This window comes from Canis lupus, chromosome 6, assembly GCF_003254725.2.
Source record: "Canis lupus dingo isolate Sandy chromosome 6, ASM325472v2, whole genome shotgun sequence".
Taxonomy (NCBI): Eukaryota; Metazoa; Chordata; class Mammalia; order Carnivora; family Canidae; genus Canis; species Canis lupus.
This window is the reverse complement of record NC_064248.1, coordinates 62,893,395-62,911,104: the sequence shown is the minus strand read 5'-3', so window position 1 is coordinate 62,911,104 and position 17,710 is coordinate 62,893,395. Positions and strand designations below refer to the sequence as shown.

Genomic DNA, 17,710 nt, shown 5'->3' with positions numbered 1-17,710 from the left:
GAGTCACAGACTTGCAAGAATTCTTAAAGTTTGCCTATCTATCCTATGCTGTGAAAGAATCCCTAAGTAACACCAGACATCACCTAATACCTGTGTAACACTGCCAACAAGAGGGAGCTCTCCTCACTGCACTAGGCAGCCAGCTCTACTAGAGATAGCTTGAATTTTTATAAAATTCTTCCGATAGGGAGTTCAAATATCCTTTTTGTAACTTTTACTTCTTTTTTAATTTTTAAAAATTTTTTTTGTAATTTTTACTCTTGACCCTAGTTTTAATTTCCAAACCCTCCGAAATGTAATTTATTTTCCAGGTAACAATTCTTAAAATGTTTTTAAGATAACTGTTATGTTGCCTTTCTTCTTCTTTTCTTCTTCTTTTCCTCTTTTTTCCTCCTCTTCCTACTCCTCCTCCTTCTTTTTTTTTTTTTTTTTTTAGTGACACTTCCCCAGTTCCTTCATCTGTCCTGGATCCTTTGAAACCCCAGATGCTGACTACACTGACAATATTCCTTTCAAAATGTGATGTCCAAAACCAGCCTTGTGGTGTCTCCATGGATTTAACCTGTATCCAGGGAAAACAGGACAATTTCTTCTCTAACTGGATCTTTCATGTTCGATTAGTATGCCTATGATCACATTTCCCTTTGGGCAGCCACACAGCATGACATCCTCTACACAACAGCACTGCTGGTCAGTAAAACCCTTGGGTCTTTTTCTTTTTTGTCCAAACATGCACTGTTTTTAAAGGAGGTCTGCCTCACTTTTATGGTTGCAATGTGTGCATTGGTGTGTTTTATTTAAATCTAATGACCAGATCTATTCTTGTAAAATGCTCTTCCTGTTTTCTTTGGTGTATCATTCTACTCTGTTGACAGCTGTTTAAATCTAGAATCTCTTCCCTAACATATTAGCTATTCTTTCCTCTTTTTGCCATGTATGCAAGCAATGTCCTTCACATCTTCTCTAAGTCATTGTTATTTTTCTGGTGAAATACAGACCATATATTTAGTGCAAGAGTATAGTGCAAGAATCTTGGCAGTCCTTGAGGTTCTTGCCAGGCTGATATCAATCCTGTCTTTAATCACCAGGCTTCAGATGTAATTGCTCTTACTGGTGAATCACTTGACTGTTCTACCACCCTGCCCACAGTTCTTGATAACCAGAATATTATGTCCAATTATCAAATGTCTTCTTGACAGCCACATACATTCCATCCACAGCATTCTCTTTATCTATTCACCTGACAACCTTATCACAAAATGTAAATTGGGTTAATTTGTTATTTATGTGGTATCTTCTGAACATTGCTTTTTTTTTAAATTTTTTATGATAGTCACAGAGAGAGAGAGAGAGAGAGGGAGGCAGAGACACAGGCAGAGGGAGAAGCAGGCTCCATGCACTGAGCGCCCGACGTGGGATTCGATCCCGGGTCTCCAGGATCGCGCCCTGGGCCAAAGGCAGGCGCTAAACCACTGCGCCACCCAACACTGCTTTTTTTAAACTTAAAAATCCATTCTGCAATTTGCTGGCCATATGATTCTTCATCAAACATAAAAATAGTTATGCAATATAAATTCATGACTTATTTTCTGACTTTATACAAAATTGCTCATATTTATAAAATATTTTTAAAAATCTCCAACCATGATCCGAAAATGAAATTTAAAGTTCTGATGTTCACAACTGCTGTATTTTTTTTCACATATCCATTGTGTCCTGGGAAAGAATAATAACATTTCATTTTCAATCACCATAATAGCTTATATGGTACTTTAGGAAATTAGGACAAACTCTTAATACTACATGTCTCAAAATTAGCCACTTCTGTGCTTTCTAATGGTTTCATTTTATAGATGAAAAAACTGAGACACAGATAGGTTAAGTAAACCTTATTAGCAAACAATACAATTAAGACTGATGTAGTCTGCAAATTAAAATATCTATACTCTGAAGAAAAAGGTAATTCCATCACTGAAAGAAAAACACTTCCTTTATCCATCATTAAGTTTAAAAACTCACTTTTTACAGCCCTTCAGTTATTTAAAGACAGAAAACGCCCCTAGGCTGATTCCATATAGTCAACACCTGTGCTCCCTGCAGGTTCTGAGTTAGTTTGGAGCCAGCAAAGAGAATCTGGGGTCCTTTCCCATTCTAGAAAAAAAACCAAGGTGACATTAACTCTGATGGAGTCAACAGAAGGTATATGAAATGCCAGACTCAGGCAGGAGTTTCTCATCATAAAACATGGAAATATGGTCCATTAGTAAAGTCTTTATTACATATATATTACAGACACACGCACACACACATACACACCCCTCATATCAGTGTATTGCCACAGAATACACTGTGAAAAGTAAGGCTGAAATGCTACCGATGGTAAGGAGACATGGAGATAGGAGGGCAGTGAGGCTTTACATACCCCCTCTTTGCTGGGCTACAGTAAAATCAAAGGGTAGAAATGTACATTCTTATTTGTACAAGAACTAGACAGATGAAAAGAATATTATTTAGAGCTACAGGAAAAATGATTCAGAAGTGGTATCCTTACAATATACAGAATTTGGTCCTATCATGTCTACTTGTGAAATACTATGCTGGGATGGATGCACTGGATGGCCACTAAGGTTCCAGCTTGTATGATATGATGGATTTTTAGAAATCTCCCTTGAACACCAGAGCTCTGAAAATCACAGGTCTAGCACATATTGGGGCATAAAGAGCACCAGGCTAACTCCTGGAGAAACAAGTTGCTACTCACCAGGGCAGACCCTGGAGGCTAGAGGACAAGGTAGGGATGCTTGGAGCAAAAGGTATTTGAAGATGGGGATCACTATTGCCAGCAGACCTATGCCAACAGTCTGGTTATCAGCCTCTCTGCATGAATGCTAAGAAATCTGTGTTTGACCCAGTATTGATGCTGGGTCCACCACGAATTCCTTCATAGATCACCTTCTTTCACTGTAAACTCTACGATCTTTCATGATCCCATTCTCAATGATTCCAGAATCTGCATTCTTATATATAGGTTATATGCTCTGAGTTACAGGTAGCAGGATCACTTTCCTCTCAACTGTCCAGGCCAGAAAGTTGGGTGTCATCTTTGATTTGCCCCTCTCATGGAACACATGGCAACAGTCACCAAGTACTGCTGCTTCTATATCATTAATGTCACTCTCATCCATTCATTTATTTCCAACCATCCTATCTGTCCCTTACATCAAATCACCATCATCTCTAGCTTGGATTAATTTAACAGCCTTCCTGCCTCCAGTCTTTACCCTCCCTAATTCATTCTCCAAAATGTGGTCAGCAATCTGTATCTAAAGCAATTCTGCTGAAGTTGTCTCCCTGCTTGAAGTCTTCAGGACAAGCCCAAGTCCACAGCCTGACAGCTCCTTCAGGACCTCACCTTGATTGACCCGCCAGCCTCCTTGCTCCTCTGACCCATTATTCTGTACTCTGTGTTAATTGCAGCACCCTGAGCTGGCATGCCATCCTTTATTTCTGGGTCTTTGTCCTTGCAGCTTCTTTGGCCTTCAACATGCTTTACAGATCCTCAACCCAGTTCTTCACATAACTCCACAGCTTCCAGTGCTTGGCTTAATAAAAATCGCAGCTGACACTCAACAAGAGGCATCTCTTCTAAGCATTTTTATACATTAAGTTATTTAATCCTCACATCAACTCTTTGAGGTAAGTATTATCATGTTCTCCTTTTAGAGACCAGCTGGCATTATCTCTCAAAGCTGGGTTATGTGCTTCCAAGTGCTCCCAGAGCCCCCTGTGTTTATCATAAGACTTACTATTATACATTTTCCCAATTTTCTGCACTGTAGACTACAGGTCCTAAAGGAAAAAGACAAGTCTGGTTTTTAGTGGTCTCCTAGATGAAGCTTAATAAATGTCTGCTGAACTAATAAATGGATGACAATAATATGGTATACAGGTAGAACCAAGTGGTTGCATCCAAATCTCAGCTCTTCCAATTACTGTGTGACCTTGAGAAAATTATTTAACCATTTTGCCTAGAATGGGAATAATAACACATGCTTCATATGAGAGTTAAATAAGTTAATATCTGTAGAGTGCTTCGATGAGTTTCTGGCATACATAATGATTATACAAAGTGTTTGCCATTATTAGCATTCATGTTAATGAAAGAACGAAAACTACCTGTGAGATGGAATATCATTAGCCCAATTTTATAGGAGCTAAGATCAAGTGACGATCCTCAAATATATATTGGTTCTAAAATTAAATATCATCATCCAAGGATTTGTTACAATACACCCAATACATAGCTGAAGGATTCCTTACAAAATATCCCATCAGGAGACTTTTAAGAAACAGTGACCATGATGACAGATGAGTGAGTAAGCTCCTTACTAACGCCCAAGAGGAAATGATCCAGAATTTTCAGAGCACACCGCTTACTCGTATAAAAGGTGTACAGCTACATGTAAGGGCCAAAGTTAGAAGACAGTTACAAGGAAATGTTTCCTAAGACTAACAGGACCATCTCAGATTTGTGGGAATGTTTAGGACTCAAGCAGCTCTGTTTTATAGAGAAAATTTCCTGCACGAAATACTGACAGTGAAAAAAACTTGCATCCCCAGACCTTGACAGGGGATTTAGTTGTGTGCTCTTAAAAGCAAAGCAGATGTCTTTTCAAAATTTAAAAAAAAAAATCTGTCTAAGAAAAGATATAACCAAAGGAGTAAACACTGTGACAGGGTTTTGTAGAGTTAATTAAGCACCACATTAGGAACATTGTCTTTGCTCAGAGGGTACTGAAATGAAGACCCCATTGCTGGAAACGGTGGCTAGTTGTCACCGAAGGAGATAACAGAGAACAGTTTTATTCAGAGCTGACCCTTTGCTTTGGCCCTCAAGTCCCTAACCCATTTAAATGCTCACAGGAATTTCCTCCTGAACAAACAGCAACCAGAACTTTTACTCCAACCTTATCCTTTGGTTCTCACAGTAATCCATCCTTTGGCAAATGATTGACAATGAAAATAATAAAGTATTCATTGAGGTTCATATCTTTTCTTTCTAAATCACATGTCAAAAATGAATTCCTGAAACTCCATTTCCCACTTCTGTGATAGAGATTAAACCTTATTTAAAAAACAGCAAAATCATGAGAATTTTTATTTGCCTAAGAGGTTTGCAAGAACCACCAAAGGCACCTCATGACAAATAGTTTTACTCATTAATTTTTTAAATTTTGAGACAAGATCTCATTATGACTAAAAATCTGAGAAGCCCTGGATTTTGCTGAAGAGGAATTTGTACTTTAGAGGAAAAGTAAAATGGATGAAGCCACCATGAGATTCTAGAAAATTCTCAATGGCTCTGTCATTCTCCAAGCTTATACCTCTACACTTTGATGTCATTTGGTGTGCATGGCTTTATGTTTTGGGATTAAAACAGATGCCAACAAGTCAAGATTCCCTCTTTTCTGGCGACTGCTTCTAGCTCCACATCCCTATCTATCTTTGTCTCTTAGTATTTAAGTATCACATTCCTTGTCTCTAACTCTGTCTCTGTCTGTTTCTCTTTGTCTGTCTCTCTGTCATAAATAAGTATCTCCAGCTACATCGCTATACAGGTGAAGCTCCAGGCATGTCTGATTCCACTCCTGACCACAGTTAGTTCCTTTAAAGCATCAGATCTACAATGGACCAATTACAATTCCCGTCCTAGACCGCAGCTTCTGGTCAGATGTGAATGGTCTAAGGGTTGGCATGGGATTCTCGGCTAGGCCAGCTGAATCCCCTCCCAGAAAATGTATAAATGCAAGAAAGACACAAACCTTGGTGTATACACTGAGGAACTACTGGCTGCCATGTTTTGTGCAATATAAACAGAAGTAGCAGGGGGAAATGGGGAAGAAAAGCAGTTTTCAGAGGGAGCTAAGAATAAAATAAGCACAAAGGAGAAACAATGATGAAAACATGAATATACTTTCCTGGATAGCACAGGGCTTTCCAGCCTCTGGTCCCAGGCTGTATCTTAGGTGTGGTGATTTACACACCCTTGGGTTCACTTTTGTTCTTTTTCACTTAAGTGACCAGAGTTGGTTCCTGTTTTTATAATCAAAAGGATAGTTAATACAGGACTAGAACTCCAAAGTTAGGTATAGGGCCTCCAACTAAAATACAGAGTTTCTTCCAGATAGGTCATAGCCACCACTAACAGATCAATCTTTTGCTGTAATTTTAGAGTCTTGGACAAAAGAAGTTCAGTCCATGGTCAAAAGCCAAAAAGTTCCCAGAGAGTTTAAAAAAAGGAAAAATAAAATCCATAATGTATGGGCTACACAAGCGCTTTTAATGATGTAAGTGAATTAGTAGAAATCATCTTCCTTACATTTCCTTTAGCTTTATAACTTAGAGCTTTGAAGAGATATATTAAAGAAATACACTGAAGTAGATTAGTTTTCATTTTGATAAAATGAAAGTATTTGTGCAGATTATAAACCTCATCAGTCTGTTTATTAAAAATTGTCTTTTAAAAAAAATGATCTGTTAAAGTACTTATGAGTCAGCACATTTTTTCTTTATGTAGGTAAATGAGGGTAGATTCGGGAGTTTCTTTTAGAAGCAGAAGATAATAATAACAGCCCTATGTTTGAATTTCAAGTTCAATATCGCATTTGGCATGGATTTCAAAGTCTTCCAGGGGTGTTGTTTTGTTCACAAGGAGGTTTTTCTTGTTTGAGCCCTCTTGCATAAGACTCTTGGAGGAGAGCAAAGAAAAAAAGATTCACTACATGTTGAGACATGAAGAAATTAGTGTACAGGAAACTTAGTAAAGCACCAAGAAGCAGTGCTTCAGCCTCTGTAAGCTGAACAGCAAGGCAATTTCATCCTCTCTGTGAAAGATGAGGTCAAAAAAAAAGGGGACGAAGGAAAGGAAACTCCCATCTTGGTCTTTATGCTGCAGAAACCACATCAAGCCTGATGGGTGACAGGGCTGAGCCCAACGTTCAATGCCTCTAGAGGAAGCTCCAGCCTGCAGAAAATTCTAACTTTCTCCAACCTCACATTTAAAACTGCCCTCTTTCTTTCATCATGTCCTCTGTCCCCCTGCACACAGCTATTCCTCAACACTCTGGCCTCTGCTCTCAGCTGACACTGGGGTGTCTGAGTTGGGAGGGAAGGTGGAGGGTGATCCATCCTCAGACACAGGAGTAACTTCCCAGGGCCTGGTGAGCGGAAGCTTCGCTCTGTGACTACCTTCCAACAAACTTCGTTTTAAATGATGACTTTCCCCTCCAGTTGTGTTAAAACACATTTAATAGCAAAGAGTTCTTAGGAAGCAAAGAAGTAAGAAGAAGGACCCAATCATGAGTGTGTAGGCCTAACCTTCTCACACTAGAGGTGCAGTGGGCCTGGTTCACATTTTTATCAGGTTCATAGAGGTGGTCTTCACGCTAGGGAGAAAGGCTGTGTACAGCTCCGTGTTTGCTGGCCATTGGCAGACACTTCAAAGGCTTTCAGGGGTTAAATTCTAGTCAACACTAATGGCACCACCCTCTAAAGAGATGTAAGGCATTTCACCAGTTCATTCATTTGAACATGGCCTTCTACAAAGATAGTTGTATCCTCTTATGGCAGATCAAGTCAGTGAGGCTTTGAGGCCACAGAATCTGCCAAATCGCTCCTCTCTCAGGGCTTCTGCTCTTCCCGTTGCCAGACCTGCCCACATGGAACTGTCCCCTGTCATTACTGAGCTCAGCCCTCATTGTACTTGGTTTCTATGCAGTTGGCATGTCAGCAGAGAAACTTCTAGGACCACCCAGCCTAAAGTACCCTACGCTTCCCCTATCTCTGCCTTGCCACTCTTTATCCCTTCCATCTGCTTTATTTTTCATCAGAGACTTTAACTTTACTTGACATTATATTCTAATTTATCTGTTTATAGTTCACCCACATGAGAATGTAAGCTCATGAAGGCAGGCGCTTCATCCTGTTCATCAGTCAATTCCCAAAACCTAAACAGGGCCTGGCCCATAACAACCCTCAGTAAACACTATTTGAATGAATGAATAGGAATGGAAGCCAAATATCTAAATATCTAGCTTGACATATGCTCATGCCCCTGTCAGCTTTCATTTACTCCTCTGTGCTTGCTGTGCTTGGTTTGCTGACAAGACTTGATAGATGGGAGAGCTCCACCCTTTCAAATGTCTTATGCTAAAGCACAAATGCTTCATTTAAAGGTATGTGAGTTATAAAAACCTGGTGTTGACAGAAAGCAATGGAGAAACACTGCACTGTTTGCAAGAGTGTGGACTATGTAGAGGATGACTGAGAAATATCTGACAAAATTTTAAACGGGCATTCTCTTGACTAATTCTCAAACAAGATAGTCCACAAAAGTAGTTCACAAATGCTCAGATGTACCTTTAAAGGATGCTCAAAAAAAAATAAAAAATAAAAAAATAAAGGATGCTCATTGCAGCATTCTTTGTGAGGGTAAAAAATCAGAACAGCCCACAAAATATCAATAATTTGGTGTGGCATGCTGTGTAATCTTATATACTCGCTGAAGAGAGTTAGATATGTTGGTACTGATGTGAAAAGAATCCAAGATATATTTATTGTCAAGTGAAAAAAGCAAGCTGTGAACTATTATAAATATTAACAGGACATTTCTATACAAAAATCATTATTATGTGTGTGTGAGGAGTGCACACACACACACACAGTTTTATTATTTGCAGGGAATGGGTCTACAAGATGACACATCAAACTGTTAACAGTGGTTCTGACCTTTCTAGAGAGAGGGTGACTTCCACTTTCTAAATCATAAATTTCTATAATGTGTAGAATTTGGCAACCAGCAAGGACTACATTCATAATAACAAAATAATAAAGGCTTTAAACATATTTAAATTCTGGAGCCAAGGCACTCTAATATTTATAAAACTATTTACACTCTGAGCTCTAGTCTCGACGTCCAGATTAACAAGTTTTGTCACCTCTCTGGGCTTTATTTATTCCTGAGCCATAAAATGAGGCTAGGAATTTCTGTCCTGTCTGCCGCTTGGGGTTATTGGGTGGCTAAATCAAACTCACAGGGTGAGTTCTGAAAACATTTTGAAATTACTAAGTCGATTCAAGAAGCCATTGTGTATATTTTTGTTGAAGCTTCTTGTTAGCAGTGTATTTCATTTACTCCTAAGAATATACTCTGGAACAGATTTGTGTTAGGACTTTCCTTTTTAAAGATTTTATTTATTTATTCATGAGAGACACACAGAGAGAGGCAGAGACATAGGGAGAGGGAGAAGCAGGATCCATGTAGGGAGCCCAATTCAGGACTTGAACTCAGGACCCCAGGATCACCACCTGAGAAGCTCAACCACTGAACCGCCCAGGTGCCCCTATGTTAAGATTTTTACAGGTGAGGAAACAGATGGAAAGAAATGAAATTTCTCCCTCAGATCGTAGAATTAGAACCCAAGGCCAACTATAACCTTCATGCTATCCTAGGTATTACCCAGAGAGAAGGCAAAGGACAAGGCCCTGCAAAGCATGGTCCCTCCCAGATGCAAGGGGCTGGGCCCTCCTCAGGAGCAGGATCAGATACCCTTAGAGCCATAAAATGAAATAAAACTGCAGTGAAAAAGCAGCATGCTTCTTATCCTTCAAATGTGTTGATCCAAGGCTAATTAATCCCTTTAATTATGCTCAAATAAAGGCTTTTATGCACCCCCAGACCATAGTAGTTTCAGAAAACCTCTTCAGAATAAATAGTCAAGATTTTTAAAGAAAAGAAGAGAAAACGTAGGCTTTGCTAAAACAAACATGCCTTTACTTGGAGGAAAAATGAAACTTTTAGAAAAAAGCAGGAGCAGTAATTCTACCCCACGGTGGAAAAGGACACTTCCTCCACTGGGAAGTCTCTAAAGGGTGGCTTGTTATGGCAAAGCTACCGTTATATACAAACAAGAGGGCAGGACGACATGTCCTACAAGTCCCACGCAGCCTCGATCCTAAAGGTTGTTACTCTTGCCAAGGCTTCAAATAAGAGGGTTCATTTGTAAATAAGGTGGGTGCGCTCCAAATCCCTAGGCCTTAGGCAAGCAAATTTTAGCTCAACATCACAAAGTTCTGTCAATCCCCCAGCCCAGGCATGGGTCTAGCAATAAAATAAATTCAAGACAGTAAGTTTATTGATCAAAAAAGAGCATCAAAAAGCATCATCCCTGGATACATGTTCCTGTTTTACAAAAAAAGGGGGGGGTTTACATTGCTCCCAGGTATTATTTTTTTAAATAATAATAATTATTATTCTCTCTTCCTTGGGAGGACATCCAGAGGTGCTTCACAACAGTAAAAGACTGTCTTCTCGAAGACTTCTTGGCTTACTGCTCGAGTCCTGCTATGTGCACTGCACGGAGCAAATAAAGACAAATGAGATGCAGCAGTCCCTGCCCCAAAGAGGGTCACCTAACACAGAGAATTAAGGTTAGAAAAGCTTTCTTTGAAAGTTCCAGTTCTATCAGAGAATCTCAAAACACAATGTGAGTCCCATGCAATTTTTATTTCCAAGATATGACTGCAACAGCTTTCTGTGCCCAGTTCCACCCGATACTGAAGATGTGCTGCGCTAACTTGTCAACTTGGTCCCCAGGTTAATGTTAGAAGTCCTGCCTGCCCTCTCGGTCCTTTATAGCTACTTCTCTGTCTCAGAACCTCCCTCCCTCCTCCTTCCTCTCCCGTCCTCCTTTCTTCTTCCCTTCCTTCCTTTCTTTCTTCCTTCCTTCTTCCCTTCCTTTTTTCCTTCCTTCCCTCCTTCCTTCCTCTCTTCCTTTTCTTTCTTCCTTCCTTCTTCCTTTCCTTCCCTCCTTTCTTTCCTTTTTTCCTTCCTTCCTTCTCTTCTCCTTCCTTCCCTTTCTTTCCTCCCTCTCTTCCTTTTCTTCCTTCCTTCTTCCCTTCCTCCCCTCCCCTCCCCTCCCCTTTCCTTCCTTCCTTCCTTCCTTCCTTCCTTCCTTCCTTCCTTCCTTCCTTCCTTCCTTCCTTCCTTCCTTCCTTCCCTTTCTCACATGAAGTGTTCTCTAAAACATTTCTGGGCACCATTTCATTTCATGCTTCCTCGGGAGTGCAATAATATTGGAAGCACAGTTTGCAGGTCATTGTGAGAGGTCAGCAAGAAGTCCCCTGGTGTTAATAGCTTGAGTAATATTGTTTTCTCCTTCAGACCACACCATTAAATTGTTTTCATTACCCACAAAGGGATTGTTTGTGTCAGAACAAATGAGATTTGATACAAATGCAAACTGGCTAATTTCAACCTAACAAAATAGTTTACTCCTAGTAACTAAAAGAACAAGGCAGGGACAAAAATTTGTTATATTTCTTGATGGTGTACAGGCAGGAGATTAGACATGTATTAAATAGATGAGTTCCCTCAAAGCAAATTATGCAGCTCCTGTGTGCTACCTGGAACTTTTGAGGGACTACAATTTATTCTCCTAGAGATTTGGAGTTAGGGGATATATTCCAAACTTATTGAAAAGATGATATTTTATGTTCTCTAAGAATATCAGAGATTCTGCTCTGGGTCTATTTTATTGAACTTCTGTTTATAAACCTTTTTTTTCTCTCTCTCTCTTTCCATCATCCAAATGTAAAGCTCTGAAGCTGGGTTCATCCTTTTGCTGCTCCCCTCATGCCTCCCCTTCCTGAGGTATCTGTCTTTTTAATGTCTTTTAAATCTATTTTTCCTGTCTTCTCACTACCATCATAGTAACTCTTGCCTGTGAAGCATTTCTGCATGGGACCCAGGTGGTTTCTTCCAGACATGCAGGTCAGGGCTTTCCACTCAAGTAGAAACTGGTCTGTGTGTGCAGGAGGGGAGGGAGAGCTTGCATATGGGTTGCAAACATTGCTCGGGTGATCCTGATATAATGCCTCACACCACCCTCCCCAAATTTCATTTCTATAATAAATTGGGCCCTCTTTCAGCAGCCCCTACAACCAAGCCCTGGGAGGCAGCCCACCTCTGGGCAGGAGAAATCTGAGGAGCCCCCAGCCTCAGTCTGACCATATCCCTGGTCTCTGCTTTACACTCTAGTCCCACTAATTATGGCTCCATGGTAACATGACTGGTATTCCAGGTCTGCTGAGACTGGGCCTCTCCCTGACTCCTGCAGCCCTCCAGACGATGCAGCCACCCAACCAGAGATCCCTGGTTGGGCTCAGGTCAATGACCAGCTCCCCATTACCTGCGGTCGAGTTCCCTTGACTTCCAACTACTGATTTTGAGGTGGCTTCCTGCACCTGGTTGTTGGGGGAAGTGGCATTGTTGCCCTTGGCTCTCCTGCCTGGATCCTGGCCCCTCCCTGGTAGCTCCTGGAACTATTCCAAGGTACTGCTAACCATGCTGTCATCTAGGATCCACCACTTTACCCTGATCTGATCTGCCTCCCTCAGGACTGCCTTAAAAAGCAGGCACAGGGGATCCCTGGGTGGCGCAGTGGTTTAGCGCCTGCCTTTGGCCCAGGGTGCGATCCTGGAGACCCGGGATCGAATCCCGCGTCGGGCTCCCGGTGCATGGAGCCTGCTTCTCCTTCTGCCTGTGTCTCTGCCTCTCTCTCTCTCTGTGTGTGTGTGTGTGTGACTATAAGAAAGAAAAGAAAAGAAAAGAAAAGAAAAGAAAAGAAAAGAAAAGAAAAGAAAAGAAAAGAAAAGAAAAGAAAAGAAAAGAAAGAGAAAGAAAGCAAGCAGGCAGGCACAGGCCTCTGTGAGCCTGCTCAGAACCAGCCAGCTTCTTGCTCCACCACATCAACCAACAGCCCCGGCCCCAGCCTTGTGGCGGCCCCAGCCTTTCACCGGCCACACAACTTGGACAGTGGCAACTCGAAGGAGACAAATGCCTTCCATCCAAATGTGGCAGCTCCCACTTGCATTACTTTCTGTCATCACCTTGTGACCCTTTCCTGGTCTGGAGGTGTTGGAGAAGCTCTACCCAGGGGCCAAGGGACCAGTGGGCCACTTGTCCCTTCAGGTCTCCAGGCATCTATGCCAAGTGAATGCCCAGAGAGCTCTCTAGAAAACTCATCAGGAGGATCCCAGGGATGCCAGAGACCATCCTCTCCAATGGAGACATAAGTGTGTGAGCTCTGCATCCAACCTTTCCCATTCACTGGATAAAGGGTTGTCTCAGCCTACTGCCTCCTCATTGATAACTACAGAACATGCATGAATATACTCCGGTATGTTTTCAAGGGACCTTAAGAGAATAAGGCCTCTCTTACTGAACTTCATCAGATCCTAGTATACTCTGTTTTCTATTGCCCAAGGCTTCCCTGGCTCATGAGCCCCATGCACCCTGGCTCAGCTGTGCTCTCTGAACATCTAGTGCCTGGTCATAACCAGTCTCTGAAGGATCCACGATGGTTGCTCTCACCTGAGACCCTGAAGCCTCTTAAGGTCCCCAGGTCCCCAGAGGCTAGCCTGTGGTGCTTCAGAGGGACTGAAGAGCCAAGTCCCAGAGAACTTCTCAAACCAGAGAGCCCCACCTTTCTGTGTGAATCCTGAAGGCCATAGCCCCTCTACCCCACAAACACTGAGATTCCTCAGGCTGAGCCCAACTACCTAGTGAACTCTCCTATGTTATCTCCCCTTCCTAAACTTAAAGGAATTCAAGAAAGCCCTCTACTTAAGAACTTCCAGGCTGCCTCTACAGGACCCCCAGGCTAGCCCTGTCCACCCCCACACCCCCCCCCCGCCCCCACCGACCACCCTGCCATGAGAGAAGTCCAAAATTCAATGGCTGGTCCTTGGCACTGTCTCTCTCTGACCATATCCGGAGAGACTTCCCCAGTCAGAAGGGTCTACATGATCCCTTATTAAACAGAGGCCAGGGATCCCTGGGTGGTGCAGCAGTTTAGCGCCTGCCTTTGGCCCAGGGCACGATCCTGGAGACCCGGGATCGAGTCCCACGTCGGGCTCCCGGTGCATGGAGCCTGCTTCTCCCTCTGCCTGTGTCTCTGCCTCTCTCTCTCTCTCTCTGTGACTATCATAAATAAATAAATAAATAAATAAATAAATAAATAAATAAATAAACAAACAAACAAATAAATAAACAAACAAACAAAGGCCAGCAAAGAAGTATCAGGAAGCCTAAAGATTCTCTAGGCTAAGCTGTCTTAAAGCAAAGGAACAATATTTTCCTTCCGAGTTAGAGTAAATGGAGGACAGTCCACTAATACCCCATAAATTAGCACTAACCTTTTGTAGGACCACTTCTATGTCCTTCTGAGGGTCCATTCCATGCCACTGCAGAGATGGGAGTTTTAGCTTCCAAGCTACAAGGATTCAATTAGAGCCAACAATTCTGCTATGCAACCTCAGCAACTTCAGGAGGGCCCCAGCCACAGTGGGCAGCACTGACCTCCACTCAGAGGGCTTCACAAGATTGCTCTGTGTCCCTGGAGTGATAGCGGGACATCCAAGTGGCCATGAGGATCCCAGGAGCTTTGCTACAGGTTTTCCAATCTAAGTAAACTCAGTATAACTCCTCCTGAGCCAAGAACCTTCAACAGAACATCAGGCCTAACTACAAGGAATCCCAGGACCCAAGAGCTTGGAACACATCCCGGGAAGGATAACACTGATGTTCCCAGGAGGAATTGTTCATGTCACACACAAAAAGTACTAACCTTTCATATGAGGCCGATTTGTGGTATTCTCTAGGCGAGCCCAGTCATGAGGGAGACTGTTCTGGATACAGTACTTACAAGTCTTGTCTTGGGGACCCAGCTAGGAAGACTGAGAACAGATACAGGACAGGAACAGATGGGTCTTTGCCTCCCTGGTGAGTCTAGTTCTGAAAGCCCAGTCATGCATGAGCTGTATGTGGGAGCTCCTGGGATCGTCTCAGTCACACAGGCCCCATGTACCCCCGTCAGTGCTCGAGGCTGGTAAGAAGCCTCACTCTAGAAATAGGCATCAGCTCTGAAGAAGACAAGGATGCTTCTAAGAAAGTGCTTCTCACAATTGAAGAGAAGGCTCGTGAGACAACACACATGGCTGGCCCTTGTAATCATGGAAGAGGATAAATTCAATGAGACCTGAGTCTCCGCAAGTGGTCCTAGGATAGTTAGGGCTGGGAGGTTATACTCAGCAGCCACGGCCAGTCTCATGGGCAGGTGGCCTGCACAGTCACATGGAGCCTGAGCTCACCAGGGCCCTGAGCTCCATTTCAAGATCTACTGTCACTATCCTGAAATCCTCAGTAAGTTTACCTTTGAATTTACTGTTTATAAGTGAAATCTGATAGGACAGCAGAGCATGAGTGTGAGCGAAGATGTCCAGAAGAAAGGAGTTTTAGATCATAGTGCCTTTAGCAGCACTTTTTTTCCTGCCTTCTTTTAAGGGGCCCATGAATTGTGCAGCCAGTCCTGTCAGCAGACCTGATATAACAGCTTCCCCAGTAACCAGCTAACCCTGGAAGGAGGGAATTAAAAACATAATAACCGTGTATTCTCTGGCATTATCTCCACCTCTAATCCCATTTCTACCAAAGAAATCTCCTTTTATACCTTAAGAGTCACTCACTTAAGGTTTACATGGTACCCGCTTCAAACTCCCCCAGCTCAAAAAGACCATTGGTAAGAGCTAGACATCAGGGGCCTACATTCCAGAAAGCAGATCATGTCATGATATCACAGGGTAAGAAGGATCCCAGGGGCAGTAGGACCATCCCTGTGATCATGACCAAGACAAGGACAGAGGCTGGGGCAGCTGCTCAGTTCCTGTCTCAGGCTCCATTTGGTTAATATGTTTGTTAGCTCATTACATAAACAATAAAGGTTTGTTGAGTAACTGCTGTGTGCCAGGTACTACAGAGATGAAGTAGGACAGACACAGTCCTGTCCTTGATAAGCTCAGTCTAGTAAGAGATACAGGCACTTAGCAAATAAATTATAATAGAATGGGCCAAGTGCTTTTATACACATCAATAGTATGCTACAGAAGCCCTGGATAATTAACTTTGGAAGAGTCAGAGTATTACAGAGAAAGATCTTAAAAGATAGATAGGGAGCTTGTCACACTAAGAATACCCAAGAAGGGCACCTGGCTGGCTCGGCTGATAGAGCACACTACTCTTGATCCCAGGATCATGGGTTTGAGCTCCATGTTGAATGTAGAGATTACTTTAAAAAATATTTTTTAGGGATCCCTGGGTGGCGCAGCGGTTTAGCACCTGCCTTTGGCCCAGGGCACGATCCTGGAGACCTGGGATCGAGTCCCACGTCGGGCTCCCGGTGCATGGAGCCTGCTTCTCCCTCTGCCTGTGTCTCTGCCTCTCTCTCTCTCTCTCTCTCTCTCTCTCTGTGTGACTATCATAAATAAATAAAAATTTTAAAAAATATTTTTTAAAAGGAGGTGCCATCATGGCAGACGCAGCCAGTCAGGTGCTCCTGGGCTCTGGCCTCACCATCCTGTCCCAGCCGCTAATGTACGTGAAGGTGCTCATCCAGGTGGGATACGAGCCTCTTCCTCTAACAACAGGATGAAATATTTTTGGGCGGCAAGTATGTCAGCTTCCTGGCCTGTTTTGTTATGCTCGGCACATTGCGAGCATCGATGGGGAGCATGGGTTGTTCACAGGCTTAACTCCAAGACTGTGTACAGGTGTCCTTGGAACTGTGATCCATGGTAAAGTTTTATAGCATTACTAGCAATGTGACAAGGCCGAGGATTTAGGCTCTGGAAATGTACAGAAAGAAGTCTCACACACACACACACACACACACACACACACACACAAAAGAAGTCACACCTTCCTTCAACCAAGTTATCAAGGAGACAACTCAGAAATGATGGCCCATTCTGCTGCCACCCTCATCATACATCCCTTCCACGTGATCACACTGAGATCTATGGTATAATCCATTGGCAGAGAATCCAAGTACTATGGACCTTATGACTCCATAGTAACCAACTATAGAGAAGAGGGCATCCTAGGATTTTTTGCGGGTCTTACTCCTCACCTCCTAGGTGACATCATTTCTTTGTGGCTCTGTAACTCACTGGCCTACCTCGTCAATACCTATGCACTGGACAGTGGGGTTTCTACCATGAGTGAGATGAAGAGTTATTCCCAAACTGTCACAGGATTTTTTGCCAGTATGTTGACCTATCCCTTTGTGTTTGTCTCTAATCTTATGGCTGTCAACAACTGGGGGCTTGCTGGTGGATCCCCTCCTTACTCCCCAATATATACTTCTTGGATAGATTGCTGGTACATGCTACAAAAAGAGGGAAATATGAGCTGAGGAAATAGTTTGTTTTTCTGGAAGGTTCCCTTTGGGAAGACTTATTGTTGTGACCTGAGAATGTTAATTTGAAGATGTGCGGCAGGGACAGTGACATTTCTATAGTCCCAGATGCACAGAATTATGGGAGAGAATGTTGATTTCTATACAGTGTGGCGTGCTTTTTTTTTAATAAGCATTTAATCTTGGGAAAATGAAAAAAAATAAAATAAAAAATAAAAAATATTTTTAAAAGATTAAAAAAAACCTACCACTCACATTAAAACAAAAACAAAAACAAAAAATGATTACCCAAGAGGAGCTTCAAGCAGACCCTGCACGCCTGCAGAATGGTGAAAAGCTTAGCACAGCAGAAGCCCGGACTGTGTGGGAGGAGGGATGTTTAGAGAAGAAAGTTGGGA

The 17,710-nt window shown here is 42.5% G+C and overlaps 1 protein-coding gene and 1 pseudogene across 5 annotated transcripts in view; one reads left to right on the top strand and one right to left on the bottom strand.

The window, feature by feature from the left end:
- Positions 1-17,710, bottom strand: part of LPAR3 (lysophosphatidic acid receptor 3) — a 96,266-nt gene that overhangs the window by 22,368 nt on the left and 56,188 nt on the right. The window lies entirely within an intron of this gene.
- On the top strand, positions 16,334-17,493 carry LOC112640971 (mitochondrial carrier homolog 2-like; annotated as a pseudogene).